The sequence below is a fragment of the Numida meleagris genome, chromosome 1 (genome assembly GCF_002078875.1).
Source record: "Numida meleagris isolate 19003 breed g44 Domestic line chromosome 1, NumMel1.0, whole genome shotgun sequence".
In the NCBI taxonomy this organism is placed as follows: Eukaryota; Metazoa; Chordata; class Aves; order Galliformes; family Numididae; genus Numida; species Numida meleagris.
In genome coordinates this window covers 158,545,473-158,568,640 of record NC_034409.1, presented here as the reverse complement: position 1 = coordinate 158,568,640, position 23,168 = coordinate 158,545,473, and positions in this window count along the sequence as shown.

The window sequence follows — 23,168 nt, the reverse complement described above, 5'->3', positions numbered from 1 at the left end:
TATATATATATGAAGATGTAGTAATGCACTTTTTTTTTCTGTAGTGTTATTGTAGAAATATGCCCAAGTATATACACTTTGACCAATCTACGACAAGATTAAGACAAGTATCACTGCATATATTGTTGGCTTCCATGTATGCTCACTAGAGATGCTGAATGCTAAAACTGAACTAGCTTACAATATATTATTTAAAGATAAAAACTTTCATAACTGCACAACACAAACTCAGTGAATATACATAGAAAACTTACAACAGTTCTCACGTACAACTGAAGAAGTATATGTTGACACATGATGGAAACTAACTACACAGTATTTCAGCAATAGTGTGTAAAGAAAGATATTTTTCTTTAACTATTTTTAGACTGAAAGACTACTGTATTATGAGAGTCGTGTTAGCAATTTATAAGGTGATTAGACTGTTTTTGTAGAAAGACATTTTGTCAGCAGTTCACAAAAAAAATTTCTCATGAAGAAGAAAAGAGCTAGATGTGGAAAACGCAAACAAAAAAAAAAACATAAGACTACTATAAATAAATCAATAATATATACGTTTTGAAGGCAGAAATGAAACTCACAAACATGTAGTGGGCTCTCCATTAAAAAAAGGCACACACTGAAAAAATTGTAACAGGTTTTGAAAAGCAGCCTACCTAGTTTTGTGACTAGCAAAGGGCAATCTTACATTCCAAAATAAGAGCAATCACATTTGACATTCTGGGACATAGATTAGCCTGCATTGTTCAGGAGAAATTTCTCCTCTGGTGTAGAAATACAGAATTGGTCAGATGCATTATGGGACTTGCGGGATTCATTTGAAAGATACTGTACATGATGGAGCTGGCTTGAATCAATGACACACCACAGTACTTTGCAAAAATAAATCACATGTATTAGTGTATTTGAATATACACAGAACTGTGGCAAAGTGCTTTCCCAGCTGCCAAAAACAGACAAGCTCCTTGAAATTCACAGCCTCACTGTGCCAGATAGATGTATGATGAAGAGTGAACATAAAAGGAGACTTTAACATTGTGGCACCGAGTTGACAAGAAATTTAATTCTAGGGACTGTGCTACATGAGGTGAAAAAGAATTATGCAAGACACTGATAAAGCAAGATATTATATATGAAATTAAATTATTTCAGCCTAGTTTTAATGTAAGTTTATATATTTTTTACAAACAACCTTTTATTTTTCTCTCCCTTTATTTTACAGTAATGAATGATAACAAAAGAAGTTTTTCAACAGATAGAATTTTTTTCTCTGTTAAAACTCACACATTCATGCCATTTTGGCATCAAAGACAAAATAAAATATTAATATAATAAAATATTTATGTATTTAATTTGAACTGGTGAAATAATGACATATAAAAATGAACAAGCAAGAATGTTTAAGAAGGTTTTTTTTTAAAAAAAAATATTTATACTGATACAGTTGGCAGTTTGAAGTTGACATATCTTAAAAAAATTAAAACAAATATTTTAAAAATATATTTTTAAAAGATTTTGTATTAGGCTAAAAACACATTTTAAATTAAAAATTGGAAGGAAAGTGAAACACAAGAAATGTTTTAACAAAAACCAGCATTTCGTAATATTGAATTTTTATTTCTGCTTTTAAACAAAGATATCTGATGTTTAATATTTGTCTTCAGAACGTAACTGTTTTGCTGCACTTGGAATTTGCAGTAGGTAGTTACATAATAAGGATGCAAGAGAGGAAAACCTTTTTATAAATATGTAGATTAGAACAAGGAGTCTCATTTCATCATACAAATAGTGAACTTCAAGGTTGTGTGGAAGATTATTCAAGTGTGAACACTGGCATTTGTGGTGGCTGAAATGTGCTACGAGGTGTAACATTCACACACAGTACTTTGACCTGGACAAGATGAAGGCATAAATCACTATGGCAGGCTAAGATGCAGACACCTGGACTAACAGAGGAGTTGTGGAGGAACACTCAAAACCAGCATGTGCAGAAAAAGTACAATCATTAGAGAGTGATGCACACTGGGAGCGTGAGTAAATTCTCTATGGCTTATTTCAGAATGAGATGTGAGCTAAAGTGTGTTCTTGGGAAACATGCTCTGCCATTTCTTTTAGACTACCTAGCCATGTTTATGATTCAAAAGGTCAATAATGAAGAAAAGTATATTTGTCTAAATATACAGGTTAAGATGCAATCAGACTATAATAATGGATGGGATACCTTCTCAATCTGTGTTGACAAATACTCTCAACTTCAAGATGAGAAGATTTCAGCATGCAAACTCTAGTTTTTTTCCTCTTTTATGATAGTGGAGAAAAATAAGGAGGATGTCACGGCGTTATCTAAGCATTTGTGTCTGTGACGGGGACAGCAGGCCCACAGGCCCAGAAAAGAGAGAAAGGAGAAAAAAAACCTGGCGTTTTAGGGGCCGGCCTGGGCTCGTCCGGTGGCTACTGCGGCAGGGGACCCGCCCTGGGGAAGACAAAGGGAAAAGGGGAAAGGTAGGGAACTCGTAGACGGATCTAAAACAAAACAGCAGCACCAATTTGAGGAGGAACGTTAATTTACTAAATATTATATCGAAATTGAGGCCAGTAAATCAGAGAGAGTTACAAGCTGAGATTCTCACACTGTAAGCTGCTGGGGGACCATGTGCTTCTCCACCAGGTAGGAAGGAAGAACTCTCTGTCTGCCAGGCGCCTTCACCACTCCCTCCAGATGCCAAAAAACCCCTGGGCAGTGCCGCTCCTCCCCTCCCCCTCAAAGATCCGAACACTCAAAAAAGGCAGTCCCCAGCAAACCGGGACATTAACTCTTTAACTGCCAGTGCTTTACATGATGTTATGATGTGGAATACAGACAACAACAAAAAAAAATCACAAAACCATGACAGAGGAAGAAAGTATTATATTTGAAAATAAATATATCTGCTAATATAGTTCTCAGTGAAATGAAAATACTGGATTTTGCCAGACTTTGTTCTTTTTCTGTTTTCTATTTGACAGAAAGAAGAATGAGTTCTAGAAAAATATACATGTATATATACATACGTACATATATATTGCCACTCAGCAGCACTCTGCTTATATGTCTGTAATTATATAACAACATTTGCATGTTTTTGTTCACTCATTTGTCCAAAAATCTAAAAAAAATATTTGGACTGTTGGACGTTGAACTTCCAATCACCAATGCTCTACAATCTGTAAATATATTATGAAATCATTTTAAATAATTTAATCATAGGTTTTTAAAGCTTTTAAGGGACATCTTCAACAGAAAAGTGATACATTGGGTATTGAATTACTCCGTTATTCATAGCTGCTTTACCAGCACTAATATAAAGAGCAGTAGAATGAACATAAAGAGCAGTACAAAACTAAGACAACGTTTTGCAAGCAATCAAAGTGTGATGTGAAGATCAAAAAATGGTGTAATCATTCTTTATTCAGTGAAGCACCTATCTAACACTGTCGTGGTTTTATGATTTCTGTTATCAGTATTCCACATCATAAGATCATGCACTGAGAGTTAAATAGTTAATGCTCCAGTTCTGTGAATTGTCCGTATTTCTGGGTACCTTGTTCTCAGAAGAGAAGAACTACAAATCCAAGAAGACTTCACTGCCCTGTTTCTGTTTTCCATTCAGAGGGAAAGATAAAACTGCAAGGGAGTCATGAGACTGTCCCCTTCTTCTACTGCTCATCTCTGTGGTGCTTGCTTCCTACTGTCTTGCCTTCAGCACCAGAGTAAGGCCTTCAGTTTTGGACACTCTTATTTTATTTTATTTTATTAGCTTCAATTCCAATTATTTTGTATGATATTGTGTTATCTTGCATTCCACTATCATATTTACTAAATTAGTTTTCTCCCTTAGCTCATTCCCATTGTTGTATTTCTAGACCCAACTCCCTTCCTTTTCCCTAATCTCTGTCCCCCTCTCCCAGGGCAGGGGTCTGTGGGTCCCCCCCACCCCATTAGGTTTTCAGGCCGAACCAGCCCAAAACCACTGACAAACACCTTGAATGTAAGAACATATTTAAGTTTCACAGAAATCAGTGGAAATCATGTATTGTGCTAACAATGTATCTAGATTCCTTAAAGAATAGAGATGGCTTTCTGAAGTAAGGCCTTTTTCAATGATGTAGTTGCCAAATTAAGAGATCTGGGAACCAAATTTGACAGATGTGAAGAAGGATTGAATAGAAATGCTGAAGGGAACGCTGTTAATGACACTTACTGTATGATTTATTTCAAGTTTTTGGGTCAAAAATTGTTCCATTTGTTGAAGGAGAGCACAAGGGCATACTATTTGTCTTTGGTCACATTCACAGGAACGAGACCTAACATATTCAGTATAAATCATGGTAAACTCTCAGGGTGAAAATCACTAAGAGATTTTTAAGATCATTCTGCTTCAGACTACTCATTAACCTGACGCAAATTTCAGTTCAGGTTTTTATTTTTAAGTACTTACAACAGCTGTGTGTTAGAGATTTAAGGATTCTACTTTTCAATATATTGTGAATAATGAGCATTGAATATTTAATATATTTGTATATTGTTCTCCATCATTCTTTAAAGGATAAAAAAGAGAGGGAAATACAAACTGTCATTTTCATTTTAAGTCTTCATTTCCATCAAGGCATTTGTAAAGGAATAATAAGTATTCAAGAAGTGATGGATATTTAGAAAAAACAAAAACGATCATTGAAAGTCTATTATTGCTATTATTAATAATATTAAAATATTATAACATTACTACTAATAATAACAATAAAGATAGCTTTTACTAAAAATCTGTAGTCTTCTGAAATGCATTAATTCCTCACCATGAGTCAATATAATGAAGGTATTAAAAGGAATTAATGTACAGGCATGCACAATGATAAACTTGGTATAACCTGAAATTATTGTAAATCTTACTATCATTAAAAAAGGGTTTGAAAATAAAAGATGGAAGGTAAGGATGGAGAAGGAGGAATAAGGCCAGTGTGATTAAATAATGAACAGTAGAATCATAGAATTAAAAAATACCTTGAGTTTGAAGGGACCTGTAAGGATCATCGAATCCAGCTCATGGCTGTACACAGGGTTACCCATAAATCACTCCATATATCTGATATCATTGTCCAGACACTTCTTGAACTTTGGCAAGCTCAGTGCTGTGACCACTTCCATGTTCCAGTGCCCAGCTGCCCTCTTGGTGAAGAACCTTTTTCTGATATTCAACTTGATACTCTCCTGTCACAGCTTCATGCCATTCCGTTGGGTCCTATTGCTGGTTACCAGAGAGAAGAGATCAGTGAGTGCCCCTCCACTTCTCTCTTGAGGAAGTTGTAGGCCACAGTGAAGTTTCCCCTCAGTCTCCACTCCTCTGAGCTTAATAAACCAAGAGACTCCAGCTGCACCTCATACATCTTCCCCTCTAGACCCTTCACCATCTTTGTAGCCCTCCTTTGGACAGCCTCTAGGAGTTTTATGTCTTTTTTTTTTTTTTTTTTTTTTTTTTTTTTTGTATTGCAGCACCCAAAACTACAAGCAGTATGGAGTAGAGTGAGACAATCACTTCCCTTGATCTGCTAGCAATGCCATGCTTGGTGCACCCCAGGATATAGTTGGTCTTTCTGGCTGATTGAGCAAATTTGTGTTCAACTTACTGTTGACCAAGACCCCCAGATCTCTTTCAGCATGGCTACGCTCCAGCATTGCATCCCCCAGACTGAATGTATAGCCAGTGTTTCCCCTTCCCAGGTACAGAGCTGTCAACGGTTTACGGGAAGGTTCAGCCCGGTTCCGTGACTAATGGGGTGGGGGAACACATGGACCCGTGCCCCAGGAAAGGGAAAAGGGAAAAGAGTAGGGAAATGAGCCTAAAAACAAAACAGCAGCAATGATCAGAGGAAAACAAACTAATTTACTAAATAAAATATTGGAATGCAACATTTATGAAGAAAGGTTGAGGGAACTGGGCTTGTTTAGCTTGGAGAAGAGAAGGCTCCAGGGAGACCTCACTGTGGCCTTCCAGTACTTGAAGGGAGCATATAAACAGGAGGGGGAATGACTGTTTATGAAGGTAGATAGTGATAAGACAAGGGGGAATTGTTTTAAACTGAGACAGGAGAGGTTTAGGTTTGATATTAGGAGGAAGTTTTTCACTCAGAGGGTGGTGATGCACTGGAACAGGTTGCCCAAAGAGGTTGTGGATGCCCCGTCCCTGGACGCATTCAAGGCCAGGCTGGATGTGGCTCTGGACCGCCTGGTCTAGTGGTTGGCGACCCTGCACTCAGCAGGGGGGTTGAAACTCGATGATATTTGAGACCTTTTTCAACCCAGGCCATTCTATGATTCTGTGATTCTATTCTATGAAAATAGCACGATAAAATACAATATAATTAAAATTGAACCTAATAAAGTGAATAAAATGAGAGAGAGTGTCCAAAAACGAAAAGGCCTTACTCTAATGCTGGCAATGAGATGGCTAGGGAGAGAGACACTGCCGGGATGACCAGAAGGGGAGCAGAGAGCAAAAGAGGAAAGTTTCATGATATGTGAACAGTTTTTATCTTTCCCTCTGAACGGAAAATGGTGACAGAACAGCAAACAGCCCTCTGGGAGATGTAGTTCTTCTTCTCTTTTGAGAACCAGGTACCCAGGTATCCACGATCCATGGAACTGGAGCATTAACTCTTTAACTCCCAGTGCACTACATGATGTTATGATATGGAATACCAATAACCAAAAATCATAAAACAAGAGTCTGGCACTTGCTCTTGTTAAACCTCATGCTGTTGGTGATTGCCTACCTCTCTCATTTGTCTAGATCTCTCTGTGAGGCCTCTCCACTCTTGATATTGTCAACAGCTCCTCCTGATTTAGTTCTGTCAGCAAACTTGCTCAAAACAACTTCAAGTCCTACATCCAAATCATTTAGGAAAACCCTGAACAGAACTGGCCCTAATATGGAATCCTGGGGAAATCTGCTAGTTACTGGCACCAGACTGATGTAATTCTATTTACTACAATCCTTTGTGTGTGACCCATCAGCCAGTTGCTCACCCATCACATTACCTTTTTGTTAAGACATATACTGGACACTTTGTCCAGAAGGGTACTGTGGGAAACAGTATCAAAACCTTTACTGAAATCCAGAAAGATAAAGTCAGTTGGCTTCTCTTGATCATCTAGATAGGTGACCTTACCATAAAAGAAAATTTAGTTAAACAGGACCTTCCCTTCATGAACCTATGTTAGCTGTGACCAATGACCACATTGTCCATCACATGGCACTTGTATTCTTTTAGCTGTCACTTCCATTTACTCTAGGGTTAACACAGGCTGTACTTATCTATCATGCTTTCCTTGCCTGCTGCTAAATTGCTATACTCCTGGCTGATCTTATATAAAATACCAGCTAGTCTATGTGCAAAATTAGATAGAAAAAACTCATACAGATCTACATATGCATAAACAGATGGGTAAGTGAACACACACCTTAGGTATTTTAAATAAACCAGCTAAATATATGAATATATATTATATTTTTTATTCCATAAAGGCTTGACGGTTTTTCTTTAAAAAGTATTTCAGAAATAGTTCAGTTTTCCACTTTATTTACTCTATTACTCCTTCAGTAATTACAGAGGCAAATTTAAAATATTATTAAATCACAGATATACCAGAAACTAAAACTGTAATTTGAATGGGTTAGAGGACTGCCAGTTATAAACTAGAACTTCAGGGGGGAAAAAAAAAAAAATTAAAAAAAAAATCCTCTTTTTTTTTTTTTTTAAATACTGAAATAACTCTGAAATAACTCCACTGACATCCATGTCTTTTTTTTTTTTTTAAATACTGAAATAACTCTGAAATAACTCCACTGACATCCATGGAATCATTTCTAAGAGCTTAAGGGAATTAGGATCTTTGCTTCTTATTCATGATTCTTATTTACGATAACATTTGATCTTATTTATGATTCTTTTGTGGAGTTCTATGTAATTGATTGTTGTCTTTGGTTATTGTGATACTAAATTACAAAGAGTTTTCCATAAAAATGTCAAAAACCTCATATCATTCAAGCTACATGCATGAAATAAATTTTACTTATTTTAGATGTTTCTATTTAATAGAGTAACTGATCTACTTACAGATTTTTTAGTGTTACCCCCCCCCCCAAAAAAAAAAAAAAAGACAATTTTATTGGGAAGAGTTTAATTTATTCACAGAACTTTAAATTCTTTCATATGCTACACAATTATTCTATCTTGACAAAGAAACACTATTTGCAGCGGGCTTGAAAAGCTCTTTCATGTGATTAATGAAATATTATACTGAATGTGATACAAGTTATTTAAGATCTGTCTGTTTGAAAGAAAATAATCTGCTACAATGTGTCAGCTAAGAAAAATGTCTAAAAAGCCTCAAACATGTCTAACAAGCAGTGGTAAATCACAACTCTTTGCATGTAACTATGGGATAAAAAGCAAATAATTGCGGGTGTACCTTAACTTCAGCAAGGCTTCTGACACTGCCTTCCATAACATCTTTGTAGGTAAGCATGGAAGTGTGGGATAGACAAGTGGAATGTGAGGTGGATTGAGAATTGGCTGATTGGCAGAGCTCAGGGAATTGTGATCAGTGGTGCAGAGTCTAGTTGGAGTAAGACCGAAGAGGGATCTTAACAATGCTTACAAATATCTAATGGGCAGAAGGCAACTGGATGGGGCAAAGCTTCTGCTGTTGATGCCCAGTGACAGGACAAGGGACAATGGGCACAAACTGGAACACAGGAAGTTCCATGTGAACATGAGGAAAAACTTCTTTAATTTGAGGGTGACAGAGCACTGGAATGGGCTGCCCAGAGAGGTTGTATAATCTCCTTCTCTGGAGATGTTCAAAACCCACCTGGACACTTTCCTGTGTTACCTACTTTAGGGAACCTTTTTAACAGGAGGTTGGACTAGATGATCTCCAGAGGTCCTTCTAAGCAAAGTAACAAACTACACTACATGTATGGGTGTATTGATACATGAAGTATGGTTGTATACTTCAGTTGACAAACCAGTTTTCAGGCTCTGCAAGATTGATTCTTAGACAATGAAGGTACAGTTCAAAAGCAGTAGAGTATATTTCTAACAATGAAAAACATGGTGAAAAAAAAATTAGAGTAAAGAAATACTTTCTTGATGTTTTTATCAAATACATGCCTGCTAAAATTGTTGCTGAGCGATGTTTTCTGTCCAAGAAGAAATTTTGATTACAGTTTAAATGCAACCATGAAGAAAAACAGTACTTCCAACTAAAACTATGTTAAATAAACATTGTTCTTTCTGAAATCATATTTTAATGATAGTCATTCATACAATTAACATTGAATCATGCCATTGCTAAAATTTCCTAGTTTGTTGACTCATAATATGAATATTATTAAAGTCAATTAGAGATAAGATTTTCTAACTTCAAGATAATAGCATTATGTGCCCAGAAGTTCTGTTCAGATTTGAGTATTATGAATTACACTCCATGTTCAGGGCAAACGTCTCAAAAGGTTATGAAAGGTAATGTGGAATTCATGTAAAAGTATATAAAAAAAAGATGAAAAGATAAAATATTTTTGGAAGTGTTTGGAATTTCAGAGTGTGAATTCCATCCAGTTTCAGAGTTTGTATATTTAGCTATAACCTTCACTTGATATTTCTACATCATGATAAAATTACCTTTGGGCTTTGGTACAACAGTTTTGTGATGCAAGTCTGGCAACAAATAAAAAGACTGAGAAAAGGTGATGGAACAATCAAGCGTCATTAATATTGAATGACTCATCCTCCTGAATCTATGGGTTTTTGACTGAGACATTGATTTTGAATGACATTCTGTATAAAAGTTGGAGGCTGGAGTAGAGTCTTTGATTTCCCCGATGGAAACATTTAGGGATGTGGTGTTCTAAACAAAGGGTAGATCATTATGACATAGAGTAAAGCAGGTCAAGATTCTGAAGAGCAATCAGCTTGGTTAACGATTTTGACTTTTTTTTTGGATTGGCACCTTTCCATCACCATAAAAGTTGAAAGCAACTGAGATTAAGAGATGTTTTTACAAGTATATTCTCAATGTCTTTCTATTAATTGCACTTGAAGGCTTTAACTGGAACCAGAATCTCGGGGAAAAGTGTCTGAACATTTGAGGGCTCAGTAAGGTTTTGAGACTCCTCTAGAGGTTTAAAATTGCAAAGAATTCATAAGGGTAGACTTCTGACAAAGGAAATTTCTAGCAAGAATGCAAGAGCTCATCAGCAGAAGTATACAATAAGTGGACTGACTTCTATCAAGACGGAGCTATGGAGTAATGTCAGAAGTAAAGAAATAGGGGTTCACATAATGTTAAGGAGATCTATTTCTTTCCCTGAGAGAAATACATTTTAGTTTGGATTTCTCTTTTTTTTTTTTTTTTTACTTTTGATTTGCTGGGAACAGTTATGCTTTCATACAATTAAAAAAAATAGTATGTTATTCTAAAATGTGGGCTTCCATACTACCAAATAAAAAGTTTTGTATTTGTTAAACAAAAAAACCTAGCAATTTCATAATATCATAAAATTGTAGAATCATGGAATTATAGAATCATAGAATAGCTTGAGTTAGGGTTCCAGGGCCCCATCCAACCTGTTTATGTTTCCAGATATGGGACATCCACAGCTTCTCTGGGCAACTTGTTCTACTGCCTCACCACCCACACTTCTCTGGTCATTGTACCTGTGGAATACTTTCTTGTTATTTTTCACATCCCTCACTAAGTGCAGCTTTATCAATGCCTTGACTTTCCTGATCCCGTCTCTGGATGTCTGGACAACATCCCTGTATTCTTCCCAGTACATATGTCCTTGCTTCCATTGCCTGTACACGTCCTTATCAGTCAGTTTGATCAGCAGGTCCTTACCAAGCCATGCTGGTTTCCTGTCTCTGCTGCTTGTTTTCCTGTACTGGTGGACAGAGAGCTTTTGTGCTCTCAGAAAGGCATTCTTAAAGAGTTACCAGCTCTGCAACGTTCCTTTGTCTCTAAGGTCAGCTTTCCGGGGGATCTCACCTGGTAATTCCTTAAACAGCCTGAAGTTTGCTTTCCTGACTTTGATTTTTTTGCCAGGCCCATCCTCCTCGATATCACAAATTCTACCAGGAAATGGTAACTAAAGCCCAGATTACTTCCAGTCTTAACCTTTTAAATGAGCTCCTCTGCACTGGTGAGCACCAGGTCCAGAAATGCTTCTTCTCTGGTTGGTTTGTCTAGTACCTAGACCTGGAAGTTACTCTCAACACATCATAGTTTCCAGGATTGCTTGCAGCCCACAGTGCTGTTTTCCTAGCAGACATCTGGGTGGCTGAAGTCCCCCATCAAGATAATAGCCTGTGAGCATTAGACTGCAAGAAGGCCTCTCCCACAGGTTCCTCCTGGTCAGGCAGCCTGTAGTGGACCCCAACTACCAGTTGCTTTTTTTGCTTGTTTGGTCCCTGATTTTCACCCACAAGCTTTCAACTTGATCATGGCTCTTTCTCAGAGACAACTCTTCAGTTTCTATCTATCTCTTACTATAGGGCAACACTCCTGCCCCTCCTTCCCTGCCTATCTCTTCAGAAGTCAGAAGGCATTAAATATGGACTATACAATGGGTGTGGTAGGACACTCCAGCCAAGGTCAACAATGTGCTCCACAGTCTTCGAAATGATATAGACCCTGGTGTTATCTTGTTGCAAGACAAAAGTGGTCTTCCTCTCTGGCCTGACACTGGAAACTCAAGATTTCAGCTTAGTCAGCATCATGACATAGCAGTCAGAGGTGATAGGATTGTCCAGGTTCCAGGAAATCCAGAACAATCACTCCTTTCTTATCCCAAAAGACAGTGCACATCACTTTACCCACTGAGGGCTTCTGCATCTTCATCTTTTTCTTTGATGGAGAATTCACATGTCAACCCTCCATGGGCTGCCATTTTAACATTCGCTTGTGGTGGTAATACTAAATCTCATCACTGGTAAGGATATGATCCAGGAAACAGTCACTTTCATCCTTGTATTGATTCAGTCGATCCTGACAAATTTGCATATGATGTTCTTTTATGTTTCTGTGGGAGCATTTGTAAGACCTGCCTGCACAGACACTGCACAACTGTTGCATTCCTTAGAAAGTTCAAGCAACTGAAAATGCAGCACATCAGGAGTTCACACAACAGTTCTCACAGGGACAGAATGCAGAGAGTGCACAAGGCAGAGTGATTCTCATCTGGTAGCAGCACTCTGTCGCAGCAGTTTGTGCTGGCAGGGATCTGTACCTTGCCTGCAGGTTCACAACCAAGGGAAGTGCTCTTGGTCTCTACCAGTATGCTGGCACTCATCCAACAGCTAAAACTACTCTCCCTTCAGAGAAGACTCCAGAGATGCCTGATGCAGTCACTCAAACAGACCTGGTAAGAAAGAAGACTTCATTTCAGATGGTTGGTTGCATGGAGTGCTTTGAACCTCCTCCTGCTGATGAGGTAAGTACTTGCAAAATATGCACATAAGTGAGTGGTATTTCACAACAAGTGGTTGACCTGAAAAAATCATTTAAGAGACTCTGTAGTATTAAAGACGCTGGGAGAGAGATGGATAGGTTTTTTAATAATCATGTTAATGACACCAAGCTGAGCGGTGCCGTTGATACATTGGAGGGAAGGGAAGCCATCCAGAGGGACCTGGACAGGCTGGAGAAGTGGGCCTAATGAGAACCTAATGAGGTTCAACAAGGCCAAGTGCAAGGTGCTGCACTTGGGCCGGGGCAATCCCAGGTATTTATGCAAACTGGAGGAAGATCTCCTCGAGAGATCTTCCTCTGCAGAGAAGGACTTGGGGATCCTGGTGGATGAGAAGCTAGACATGAGCCAGCAGTGTTTGCTTGCAGCCTGGAAGGCCAACTATGTTCTGGGCTGCATTAAAAGAGGAGTGGCCAGTAGGGAGAGGGAGGTGATTGTCCCCCTCTACTCGGCTCTTGTGAGGCCCTATCTGGAGTACTGAGGCCAGGTCTGGAGGCCCCAGCACAAGAAAGATGCAGAGCTCTTGGAGCAGGTCCAGAAGATGGCCACTAAGATGACTCAAGGACTGGAGCACCTCTCATATGAAGGAAGGTAGAGGGAACTGGTTTTGTTTAGCTTGGAGAAGAGAAGGCTCCAGGGAGACCTCACTGTGGCCTTCCAGTACTTGAAAGCAGCATATAAACAGGAGGGGGTACGACTTTTACGAAGTTAGATAGTAATAGGACAAGGGGGAATGGTTTTAAACTGAGGCAGGGAAGGTTTAGTTTAGATATTAGGAAGAAGTTTTTCACTCAGAGGGTGGTGATGCTCTGGAACAGGTTGCCCAAAGAGGTTGTGGATGCCCCATCCCTGGACGCATTTAAGGCTAGGCTGGATGTGGCTCTGGGCAGCCTGGTCTAGTGGTTGGTGGCCCTGCCCATGGCAAGGGGGTTGAAACTAGATGATCATTATGGTCCTTTCCAACTCACGCCATTCTATGATACTCCAGCAATGAAAAGCACTGAGGAGACATCTTGGTCCCTGGTGACCCACAAAAGCAGAGCTTCAATTTAGTCTCCACCCTCCATCTTCACTACTAAAAAGCATTCTCAAAGCTCTTACAGCTATAGACACCCATGACACCCAGGTTCAAGATCTACAAGAAGAAACCATACCAGCAGCCTGCAGTGGATATGGGGGAAAAAACAAACAAACAAACAAACAAACAAAAAAAAAAACATGCTTGTACTGGGTGATTCCCCGGACAATCTTAAGCAGCAGACTGGCCAACTTAGCGAGATGGGCTTTAAACTAAAGGGCTTAGGGGTGGGGTCCAAAATGGGAATGCTTATGCTATAGTAATCAGCTGGGGAATAAGCAAGCGAAAACAAGAAGGCTGGCAGCAGTAGTCAACATCGATTCACCAAAGGTAAATCATGCTTGACTATTTTGGTAGCCTTTTATGATGTCATGATCAGCTGGATAGATCAGAACAGTGGATGTAACATATCTTGTCTTCAGCAAGGCTTTTGACAGTGTCTCCCATAACATCCTTGTGGGTAAGCTTAGGAGGTGTGCAATAGATGTGAGGACAGTGAGGTGGACTGAGAACTATCTGAGTAGAAGAGTTTAGAGGGTTGTGATCAGCAATGCAGAGTCTAATTGGAGGTCTGTAGCTAGTGGTGTTCCCTGGGGGTCAGTACTGGGTCTGGCCTTGTTCAACGTTTTCATCAGTGACCTGGATAAAGGAACAGAATGCACCCTCATCAAGTTTACTGGCGGATACAGTGCTGGGAGAACTAGCTGACGCACCAGAAGGCTGTGCTGCCATTCAGCAAGACCTGGACAGGCTGGAGAGTTGGGCAGAGAGGACCTTGATGAGGTTCAACAAGTGCAAGTGTAGAGCTCTGCACTTGAAGAGGAATAACCGCATGTATCAGTACAGGTTAGGGCTCCCCAGTTCAAGAAAGACAGGGAACTACTGAAGAGAGAGTCCAGTGGAGGGCCACAAAGATAATTAGGGACCCTGAGGAGCTCCTTTATGAGGAAAAGATGAAAGATCTGTGACTGTCCAGCATGAAGAGGAGAAGACTGAAAGGGGTTCTTATTGATGCATATAATTATCTAATGGGTAGGAGTCAAGTGGATGGGGACAGCTTCTTTTCAGTGGTTCCCAGTGACAGAACAGGAGGTAAAGTGCAGAGACTGGAACAGAGGAAGTTCCATTTGAACTTGAGAAAAATCTTCACTGCTTGAGGCTGCCCAGAATGGTTGTGGAGTCTGCTTCTCTGGAGATATTCAAAACCCACCTGGACACTTTCCTGTATAACCTACTGTAGGGAACTTGCTTTATCAGGGAGGTTAGACTGTGATCTCTAGAGGTCCCTTCCAACCTCTACTGCCTTGTGACTCTATGATTCTGTATACTTCAGTGCAATATTTAATTTTTGGTTGCTATATTGCTAATATATAAATGAATGAATAAATTAATTATATATATTTTTTTTCTAAAATAACATGTTTTGTTTCTTTACTAATATTTCTAACAACTCTCTATCTTCAGTAGATTTGTATTTTCTTATTTCTTTTGGAAATCTTTTTGGTGAGAAAGTTCATAATACGTGATAGAAAAAAATTCAAATCATTTAAATAAATTACCAACTACTAAAGACATCTTGAAATGAGATTAAATTATGTTTATTTACTTCTGTTGTTATCTTGATTTTATTTTATGGGTAAAAACAGCTGCTAGAGTCTGACTCATGGATATGACATAGCAGATTGAAAAGATCTTGGAAACATCAGGAAATTAGAATTTATTCTGTGAAAATAAAGAAGTATATTGTAACACTAAGCATGTCATACTAACTAGGAAGTGACTGTTCCTGTTACATATGAAATTAAATGAATAATACATGCTTACAGAATAGACTGGAAAAAATGTTCTAAGTCTTAAAACATGCATTTATATAAACAAGTGGAAACAAAATGATGATAATGAAACCTTAGCGTAGCCAGTAACACACCATACTTTAAAAAAAAAAAAAAAAAAAAGACCTGGATGGATACATTTACTCAGATTGAGATTTTGGTAGTTATTAAAGAAAGAGATAGCCAATGTGAATAACAATAGAATAATGTTATAAGAATGTAAAACCTGTGTTCAGTTATGTGAAGTACCTTAGTTTTAACAGATATAAATGATAAAACTGTTCTTCTTCAACAAGTGCCAGCCTCTTCAACATCACATAGACTTCCAGCTACATTGTGATGCAATAAAGTGTTTATTTTTTTAAACTTAAATAATAATATTTATACCTACATGTACACACACCCTTCAATGACATGAAAAGTAATTTATGTGTTTGTAGGAGTCTTGGCTTTCTCCATATCATAACACATAGCTGACTCCCTAATCAATTTTCAGTGTTCTCACTTTAAAATTTCCTGGCCATCATAAATAAATTATAATGGGTTTCAATCATACAATTAAATTATATATTCATAATTATTTTAATGTCTCTTTATGTGTGTGTATGTGTGTGTGTGTGTAAATTCCATGTTAACTCTTCCTACAATTTGAAATTTTCCTCCCTTCCCAATGTCTTTAATACATGTCTATGCACTGGTTTTGTACACAGTCAAGAGTTTTTGATCAGTAAGACTGTATACTGAGGAAAACACATTTGAGTTGTAGGACAGAGGAAGAATAAAGCAAGATTGTATTCTAGTATATTCTTCTAAAATACAGCATGAGGAACAAGAAGAATTCAGCCTAATCCACAAAGCATTGGTTTTACTGTAAATTTTGAATGGATTTTGTGTTAATGTAGGGTGAGGTTTTTTCAGTTCTCTCAAACAAAAACAGATAAAAACACAATTGTTTGGGCGGGGGCACCATTAGTAACGCAGTAAAGCCTAACACTAGGTATAATTAACTCTCAAAATCAGCATAGATAATCAAATGATATGCCTGATATAGAATTATTATCATGCAATTATTCTGCTGAAAATCAGAATAAGAACTGTGTGCTTAAAATTAAACTAGTCCAATAAAAAGTGAAGGACACAGCTAACACACAGAAAATATGACTTGTAATCATATTTAAAACAAACAAATAAACAAAAAACAACAACCAACAACAAAATAAAACCTAATATAAACTATTGGGAAGAATAGCTAATTTTATACCTAACTTTAAATACAGTTATTTTTCATTTTAGTACTGAAAAAACATTGAGGAACATATTGCAAATTAGCATAATGTTATAAACAATTCTCAGTAGTTAAAATTAAATTATGTATACATAAATCAAGTACTTCTGAGGTCTACTAAATGTTTCTAGATTTTCTTGTTACAATTTATCATGGGATTACCTTAAAGTAATTTGATTGCTATAAATAAATCTTGACATTTGCTTGAAAAAAATTATGTTGTACTTGTGTTTTCCTATTTCCAATTTAATTTAATAATAATATTTTAACAATTAATGTTCAGTTTTGTAGTAAGTAAATATTGCTTCCTTTAGCTACAAAGCAGCATGTAGGTTAATCACAGGCCTTGTTTGCTACTGCTCTGCCTTGAGCGTACTGGAACATTTTGAACTTGCATAAAATTTCTTCTCTTAAATGTGTGATCTACCACTTACGAAAGACAAAAAAGCTTACATATATGTATATGTGGTAAAAGTCCAGAAAACAGCCATGGGCAAGGCAAAATCTGTATTCTAATATAGAACTAATGAACAATGGGAAAGAAGCACGCTCAAAACTTAAGAAAATCAGAAGAGTAAAAAGTGGACACCACTGGCACTGACTGTTCAGGAATTCTTTGACAACTGAAAGGATGAAAATGCACATCAGAAAAACTGAGCAGTATTAAGATTGAACAACTTGTGTAGTACAGTTTTAATTGCATTATCAATTCCTTTTTTTTTTACTTAAATGATAGATTTTTTATTTCTGATGTGTAATTTTCATTTAAACAGAACTAGTAATAGATTGTACTGTATTGTAATTAATTCATCAATAAATTTGTTGTCTTTTTGCCCATAACAAAATTTTGAATATAACTAGTTGAAAAAAGCATAACTTGATTCAAAGACTATATTTTAGAATGGATTTTTGTATCTGTGTGTGTGCTTGTATTTCTAATTTAATAGAATACACTAGCATCAGTGAAATTGTCTGACTGAGACATGACTGGAATGCAAAGTATTAATCCTGATTTTCACTGACAGTCTCAAACACATAGGCTAAAATAGATGGCCAAAACCAAATTCCCACTTTTGCTAGGACTACCCCAACCAAAATTCAAGGGATTAAGCAGTGCAAAAATGAGCATCATTGGATACTGCCCTGTTTAAATTCCTATACTTTTCTGTGAAGTCTTTGCTACTGTAAGGTGGCTTACTCCAGACAGAAAACCTCGATGCACAGAAAGACTCAAATCATAGTGGAAAGAATTAACTATGCAATGAGAAGGGCAGAGGTCAATTTCTCAAGGCTCTACATTATTAAGGAGTTCTCAAAATCTGTTTACAACTCGGGACTTCAGGAAGTCACAAATGTACAAGTGGACAGATTTTATAGATTAGTTAACTGTTAGTTCTGTATCTCTAATTTTGATTTTCAGTTTGAACTCCACAGTTTGCATAATCATAATTAAACCTCTTTCCTCAGAAAATACCAAGGAAATAAGATATGCAGATTGTTTACCAAATAAATGTATACATGACATATAAGATAAAATTTATTTTGAGATGATTCCATCTCTCACTCACTGGATTTTTATATCTGTGGTAGATTTAATTTACTGTAGTACATTAGTTCAGAAAGATTTTTTCTGTTATTCTGGACAAAAGATTCCTTGTGGCTTGCGAAGTCACTAACTGTAACAAAAAGAATAAATAGATATTTAAATAAATACTTGACCAAAGCAAGTGTTACCTACTATGAAAACATTCTTATTGATGATCTGCTTATCCTTTCTAATTCCCAGAAGGTGTTTGAAAAATGCAGGTGGCATAGTAACACAACACTGATATTAATTTTGTATGGAGTTGCACAGCATGAGTCTTACTCCCCATGTAGGCTCTAGGTATTCTTCTAATCCATCAACTAGTGCAACAAGGGAATTATCCTAAGTTAATTTTCATATAAAATCATGCTTTAATCCATAAAATTTACATTATATTGTTAGTGAGCTGTCTTCCATGTTTTCTTCCATTTTTTTTATTTGGTATTTTTCTGTATTTCTATGGAAATATTTCTGTATCTTAACAAGGATTAAATGCAAGCATTAAAGACTTAATTTTGCAATGCAGTTACAGAACTACTTTATTTTTTATGATTTATTTCAATTTATATATTATGTAATTATCAAACTCTTTCTTAAACTCCTACAAATTCTAACAAAACGAAACAAAAGGAAACAACAACAAAAAAAGGAAATTACAGAAAATAAACAGCCCCATGTTTGAGAAAATGAATATAAACAAAAAAGAGAGAAAAAAAACCCTGATTTTCTAAAAGTATCTACATCTTTGTTTCATTGCTGACTCCTGGGTGTCTGTAACTGACTTCCAGCTGGAATCTGGACTGCTAGTCTCAACTCTCTCCCTAGCAGATCAGGCACATTTCAAACAGCAAACTACACTCTTTTCTATTTGATACTTTCTCAGACTGTCAATGAGGGAGCTTTGCTAAAGTCACGATAAACAACATCCACTGTTTCTTCCTTATCCACAAAGCCAGTCACTTCAACATAGAAAGCTATCAGTTTGGTGGAGCCCTGTTTACCATCATAAATCTGTAGTGATTATTCCCAGACACCTTTTTGTCCTTCTTGTATTTGGAAATGGTTTGCAGGATTATTTACTCTGTCATTTCCCGAGGGACTGAGGAGAGGCTGACCAGCTCTGCAGTTCTCTAGGTCATCCCCAGGCAGATCACTGTGAACTTCAGCTGGGCATTGACACTGAAGATGACAGTCCCTTCCTTTTCTCCTCAACCTGATCTTTGTAAAGAACCTCTATTCTTCCATTACAACACTCAAGCAAGTGAAGCCATCCCATCTCATCTGCGTGGTCTCAATAAGATCATAGCCCTGCAAGGATATGTACATTTCTAACTTGTCTTGCATATTCCTCATTTTGAGACAATTAGCATACAGGCATTTAAAAGGGAAACCTCAGGATGTGGTGCTTCTAGAAAATGTTTGGGAGATTTCTCCATAGTGATGCCTTTTAGGCATTTTCTTGCTAAACTGCATGTGCTAGTACTGAACTAGCTGAATAACTCCAGATGTATCGGTAAACTGGCAAATGAACACAATGCTCAAAGGTTTGATTTCCTCCCTTGCTATCAGAAGTATTAATAGCCCTCAATTCACATGATGCAATGAGTTAGCAACTCTTCTCTACATTTCTTTCCTATCAGAGTAGAGCATTAGCAAGAAGCATTCAAATAATTTCTGTTATCCAGTGTCATGGTTTTATGATTTTTGTTATCAGTATTCCACATCATAACATCATGTAGTGCACTGGGAGTTAAGGAGTTAATGCTCCAGCTCTGTGGACAGTTCCAGGTACCTGTTTCTCAAAAGAGAAGAACTACATACCCCAGAGGACTTTGTGTTGTTCTGTTTCCATTTTCCATTCAGAGGAAAAGATAAAACTTCGCCTATCATAAGATGTGCTCTCTTTTCCCTTTCTGCTAGTCCCTGCAGTGTCTTGCCTTCAGTATTAGAGTAAGGCCTTCATTTTTTTTGGACACACTCTCTCTCATTTTATTTACTAGCTTCAATCCCAATTATATTGTATTATATTGTGTTATCTTGCATTCCAATATCTCTAGCAAATCAGCTTTCCTCCTCAGATCATTGCCACTGTTTTGTTTTTAGGCCCGTCTCCCTACCCTTTTCCCCTTTTCTCCTTTCCCTCTTCCTGGGCCATGGATCCATGTGTTCCCTTGCCCCATTAGTTACGGAATCAGGCCAAGCCAGCCCGTAAACCTCTGACATCCAGAAAACAAAATTCAAAACCCTAATTTGTCTAAAAATACAGTATTTTCTTGAATTAATTAAAATGTCAGAAACTTATAAGCAGACTCTCCATCAATTCAATAAATACTATGTTTCTTTATAATGTAAATTTACAAAGGAAAAAGTAGGTTTATGTTATCTGAGAGTTCTTTTTGAGGAAAAAAATACATTACATTGATAGCTCTTCTAACTATTTCAGTTTAAATAACTACAGCCTTTGTAAGGTAGTTCATAAAAGCAGAGTCTTCACATCAGAATCTTATTTGATACATGAATTGCTACTACTTACTGCTGGAGACTGCATATTTTTTGTAAGAGCATTCTAGTGTTATGTTTTAGTGATTCAAATAATAATTTAAGACCAAAATAAATGAATTTAATATTTTCCCTTTTAAAATAAACACTGAGTGCTTGCTTACTCATACTAATGTGCATATAAGAGCATATCACTCCTTTAAAAAAATTCCTTGAGATAAATGAAAGCATAAAGCATCAGGAGAAATCACAAAGTGATCTCAAGCCCCTGTACTGAAAATGGAAGAAACACTTACTCTAAGTAACTGCATATATTTAGAAAATAACTTCTGGAATGAAAGTGCAGTAGGCATTCCAAATCCACTCCATCCAGGTTTGAATCAAATTCATATTAAATAATGTCTTTTACTTTCCCTTGGTGCTGTCTCTGAAGTTGAATTTCCCTGATTTCCTAGAAATGACAGTTACATTACACTCTCAGCAAGTTCAGCACACTTAATGAATTCCTTGGGGAAGCCAGAGTATCTGTAGCACAATTAACTTCCCATTCTTATGCAAATGAAGAGTTTCAGGGTCCCTGAAGAATGCCTGCATTTTGGCTGCAGTTAGCAAGTGTATGCTATTAAATGACACATGGAGCCTTGAGCTGAAATTTAGACTTCACTAATTTGTGCTGTGACATGTGCAAAGCTGCTTTAGAGGAATGTGAAACACAGTTTTTTAAATGTATCATCTGATGAAATGGGAATTATTACCTCTGGCTAGACTGTCTTCAGCAGTCTAGCTACCTTTGTATTTTCTTGGTTTTAACAGAAATTCTTTCCAATCTTTTTATATTTGCTATAATATTTCTTTATGTTTGTATTTCCTAAGAATTATTATTCCATTAAGATTATCAATTTAAGATAGAGAGTCCAGATGAGTCTAATAATTTAGATTGTTAGTGTTCTTTTGTGCTTATGATATGTACATGAAAAGAGAACTGTAAGGTAGATAAGGTCTATACAGCTTGTAAAGAAAAACAAAATCACATACACCAATTTAATAGCTTGAGTAAGACAGAGCAGTGAGAAAACAATAACTAAAATGAAACGAGACTGTTACTGAAAAGTTCAAGCTTCACCATTGCAAGGAAAGTCCTTTGAGATCTTTTTATGAAAATCACTGTATAAACGCAAAGTATTATTGTCCCAAAGGAACAAAGCCATATGTCAATTCTAAAGTACTGACATACAACCAAATTCAAGCTATAGTCACAAAGCGGTATCTGGCTGAATGTTTTCTATATAACTTTGAGTTACCTAGCAAAATTCCTAAATCCAAGTGAATTCTAGCTATTCAAGTTTCATGAAAAGATGTTCCAGTTTCTCCTTGGTGCTTAACTTTATCGAAATAATTTAAAAAAGGACTGTCCATAAATAATTTGGGGGCCAATTTTGTTCCTTTTCTCTGCAAATCTAATGGCATTACAGTGTTTTCCTCTTGAGATTTTAAGATTCTTACAATCATTAACAATCCATTAACACAAATTAGACCTGCTCTACTAATACTAATGCAGATTTTATGTAACACTTCAATGAATTTAACACTTCCTTAGGAAAGGAAATGGACACATATAGGTAATTCTTCAGTTTGACAAATAACAAATCCTGTTTGTGATGAGAATTCTCTAATACATGCATTCTAAATAAGGCTTAGTTATTTTTTTTCTATCCTTTCTGAGAGATCTGAGCTACTGAAAATGAAGAATATATAGATTTTCGTTATCAGTAAATAAGCAAGAGGTATGTCTCTGTAATCCAGAAATTCTAATACACTCCAAAAAGCATGAAAGGTAGATTCTAATTGCTATTATCTGTGTAATGGCTATTTTCCAACAGAAGTAGATACCATAAGAAAAAAGAAGTCAGCAAAGGAAAATATTAACAATTCTATGTGGATCCGAATTTTTTTCTGACTAGAAAAACACTGACAATCTCTTTTGTTTTTTCTTTTCAAGTATGCATTGTGTCTCTTTCAAGTAAGTATTGATGATCAAAGTTTAAATAACATATATCTTCACATGTTTGGGGCATAATCTTATGAATATAATCATTATTCATGGTATTAAAATACAGCCACTTGCTTTTTAACCAAATATATATGTATACTCAGTAGTAATTGAAAAACAAAACAAAACTAAAAGACATAAATTGCACCCATAAATATCAGTTCCTGCAAAAAATATTTCTTTCTCCCTCTTTACCTCTTTCATGACTGATCAAGCAAGGGGAAAGTAAAAAAAGTATTTTTGAAAAGCAGCTCTATATAGAAAGGACCTGAG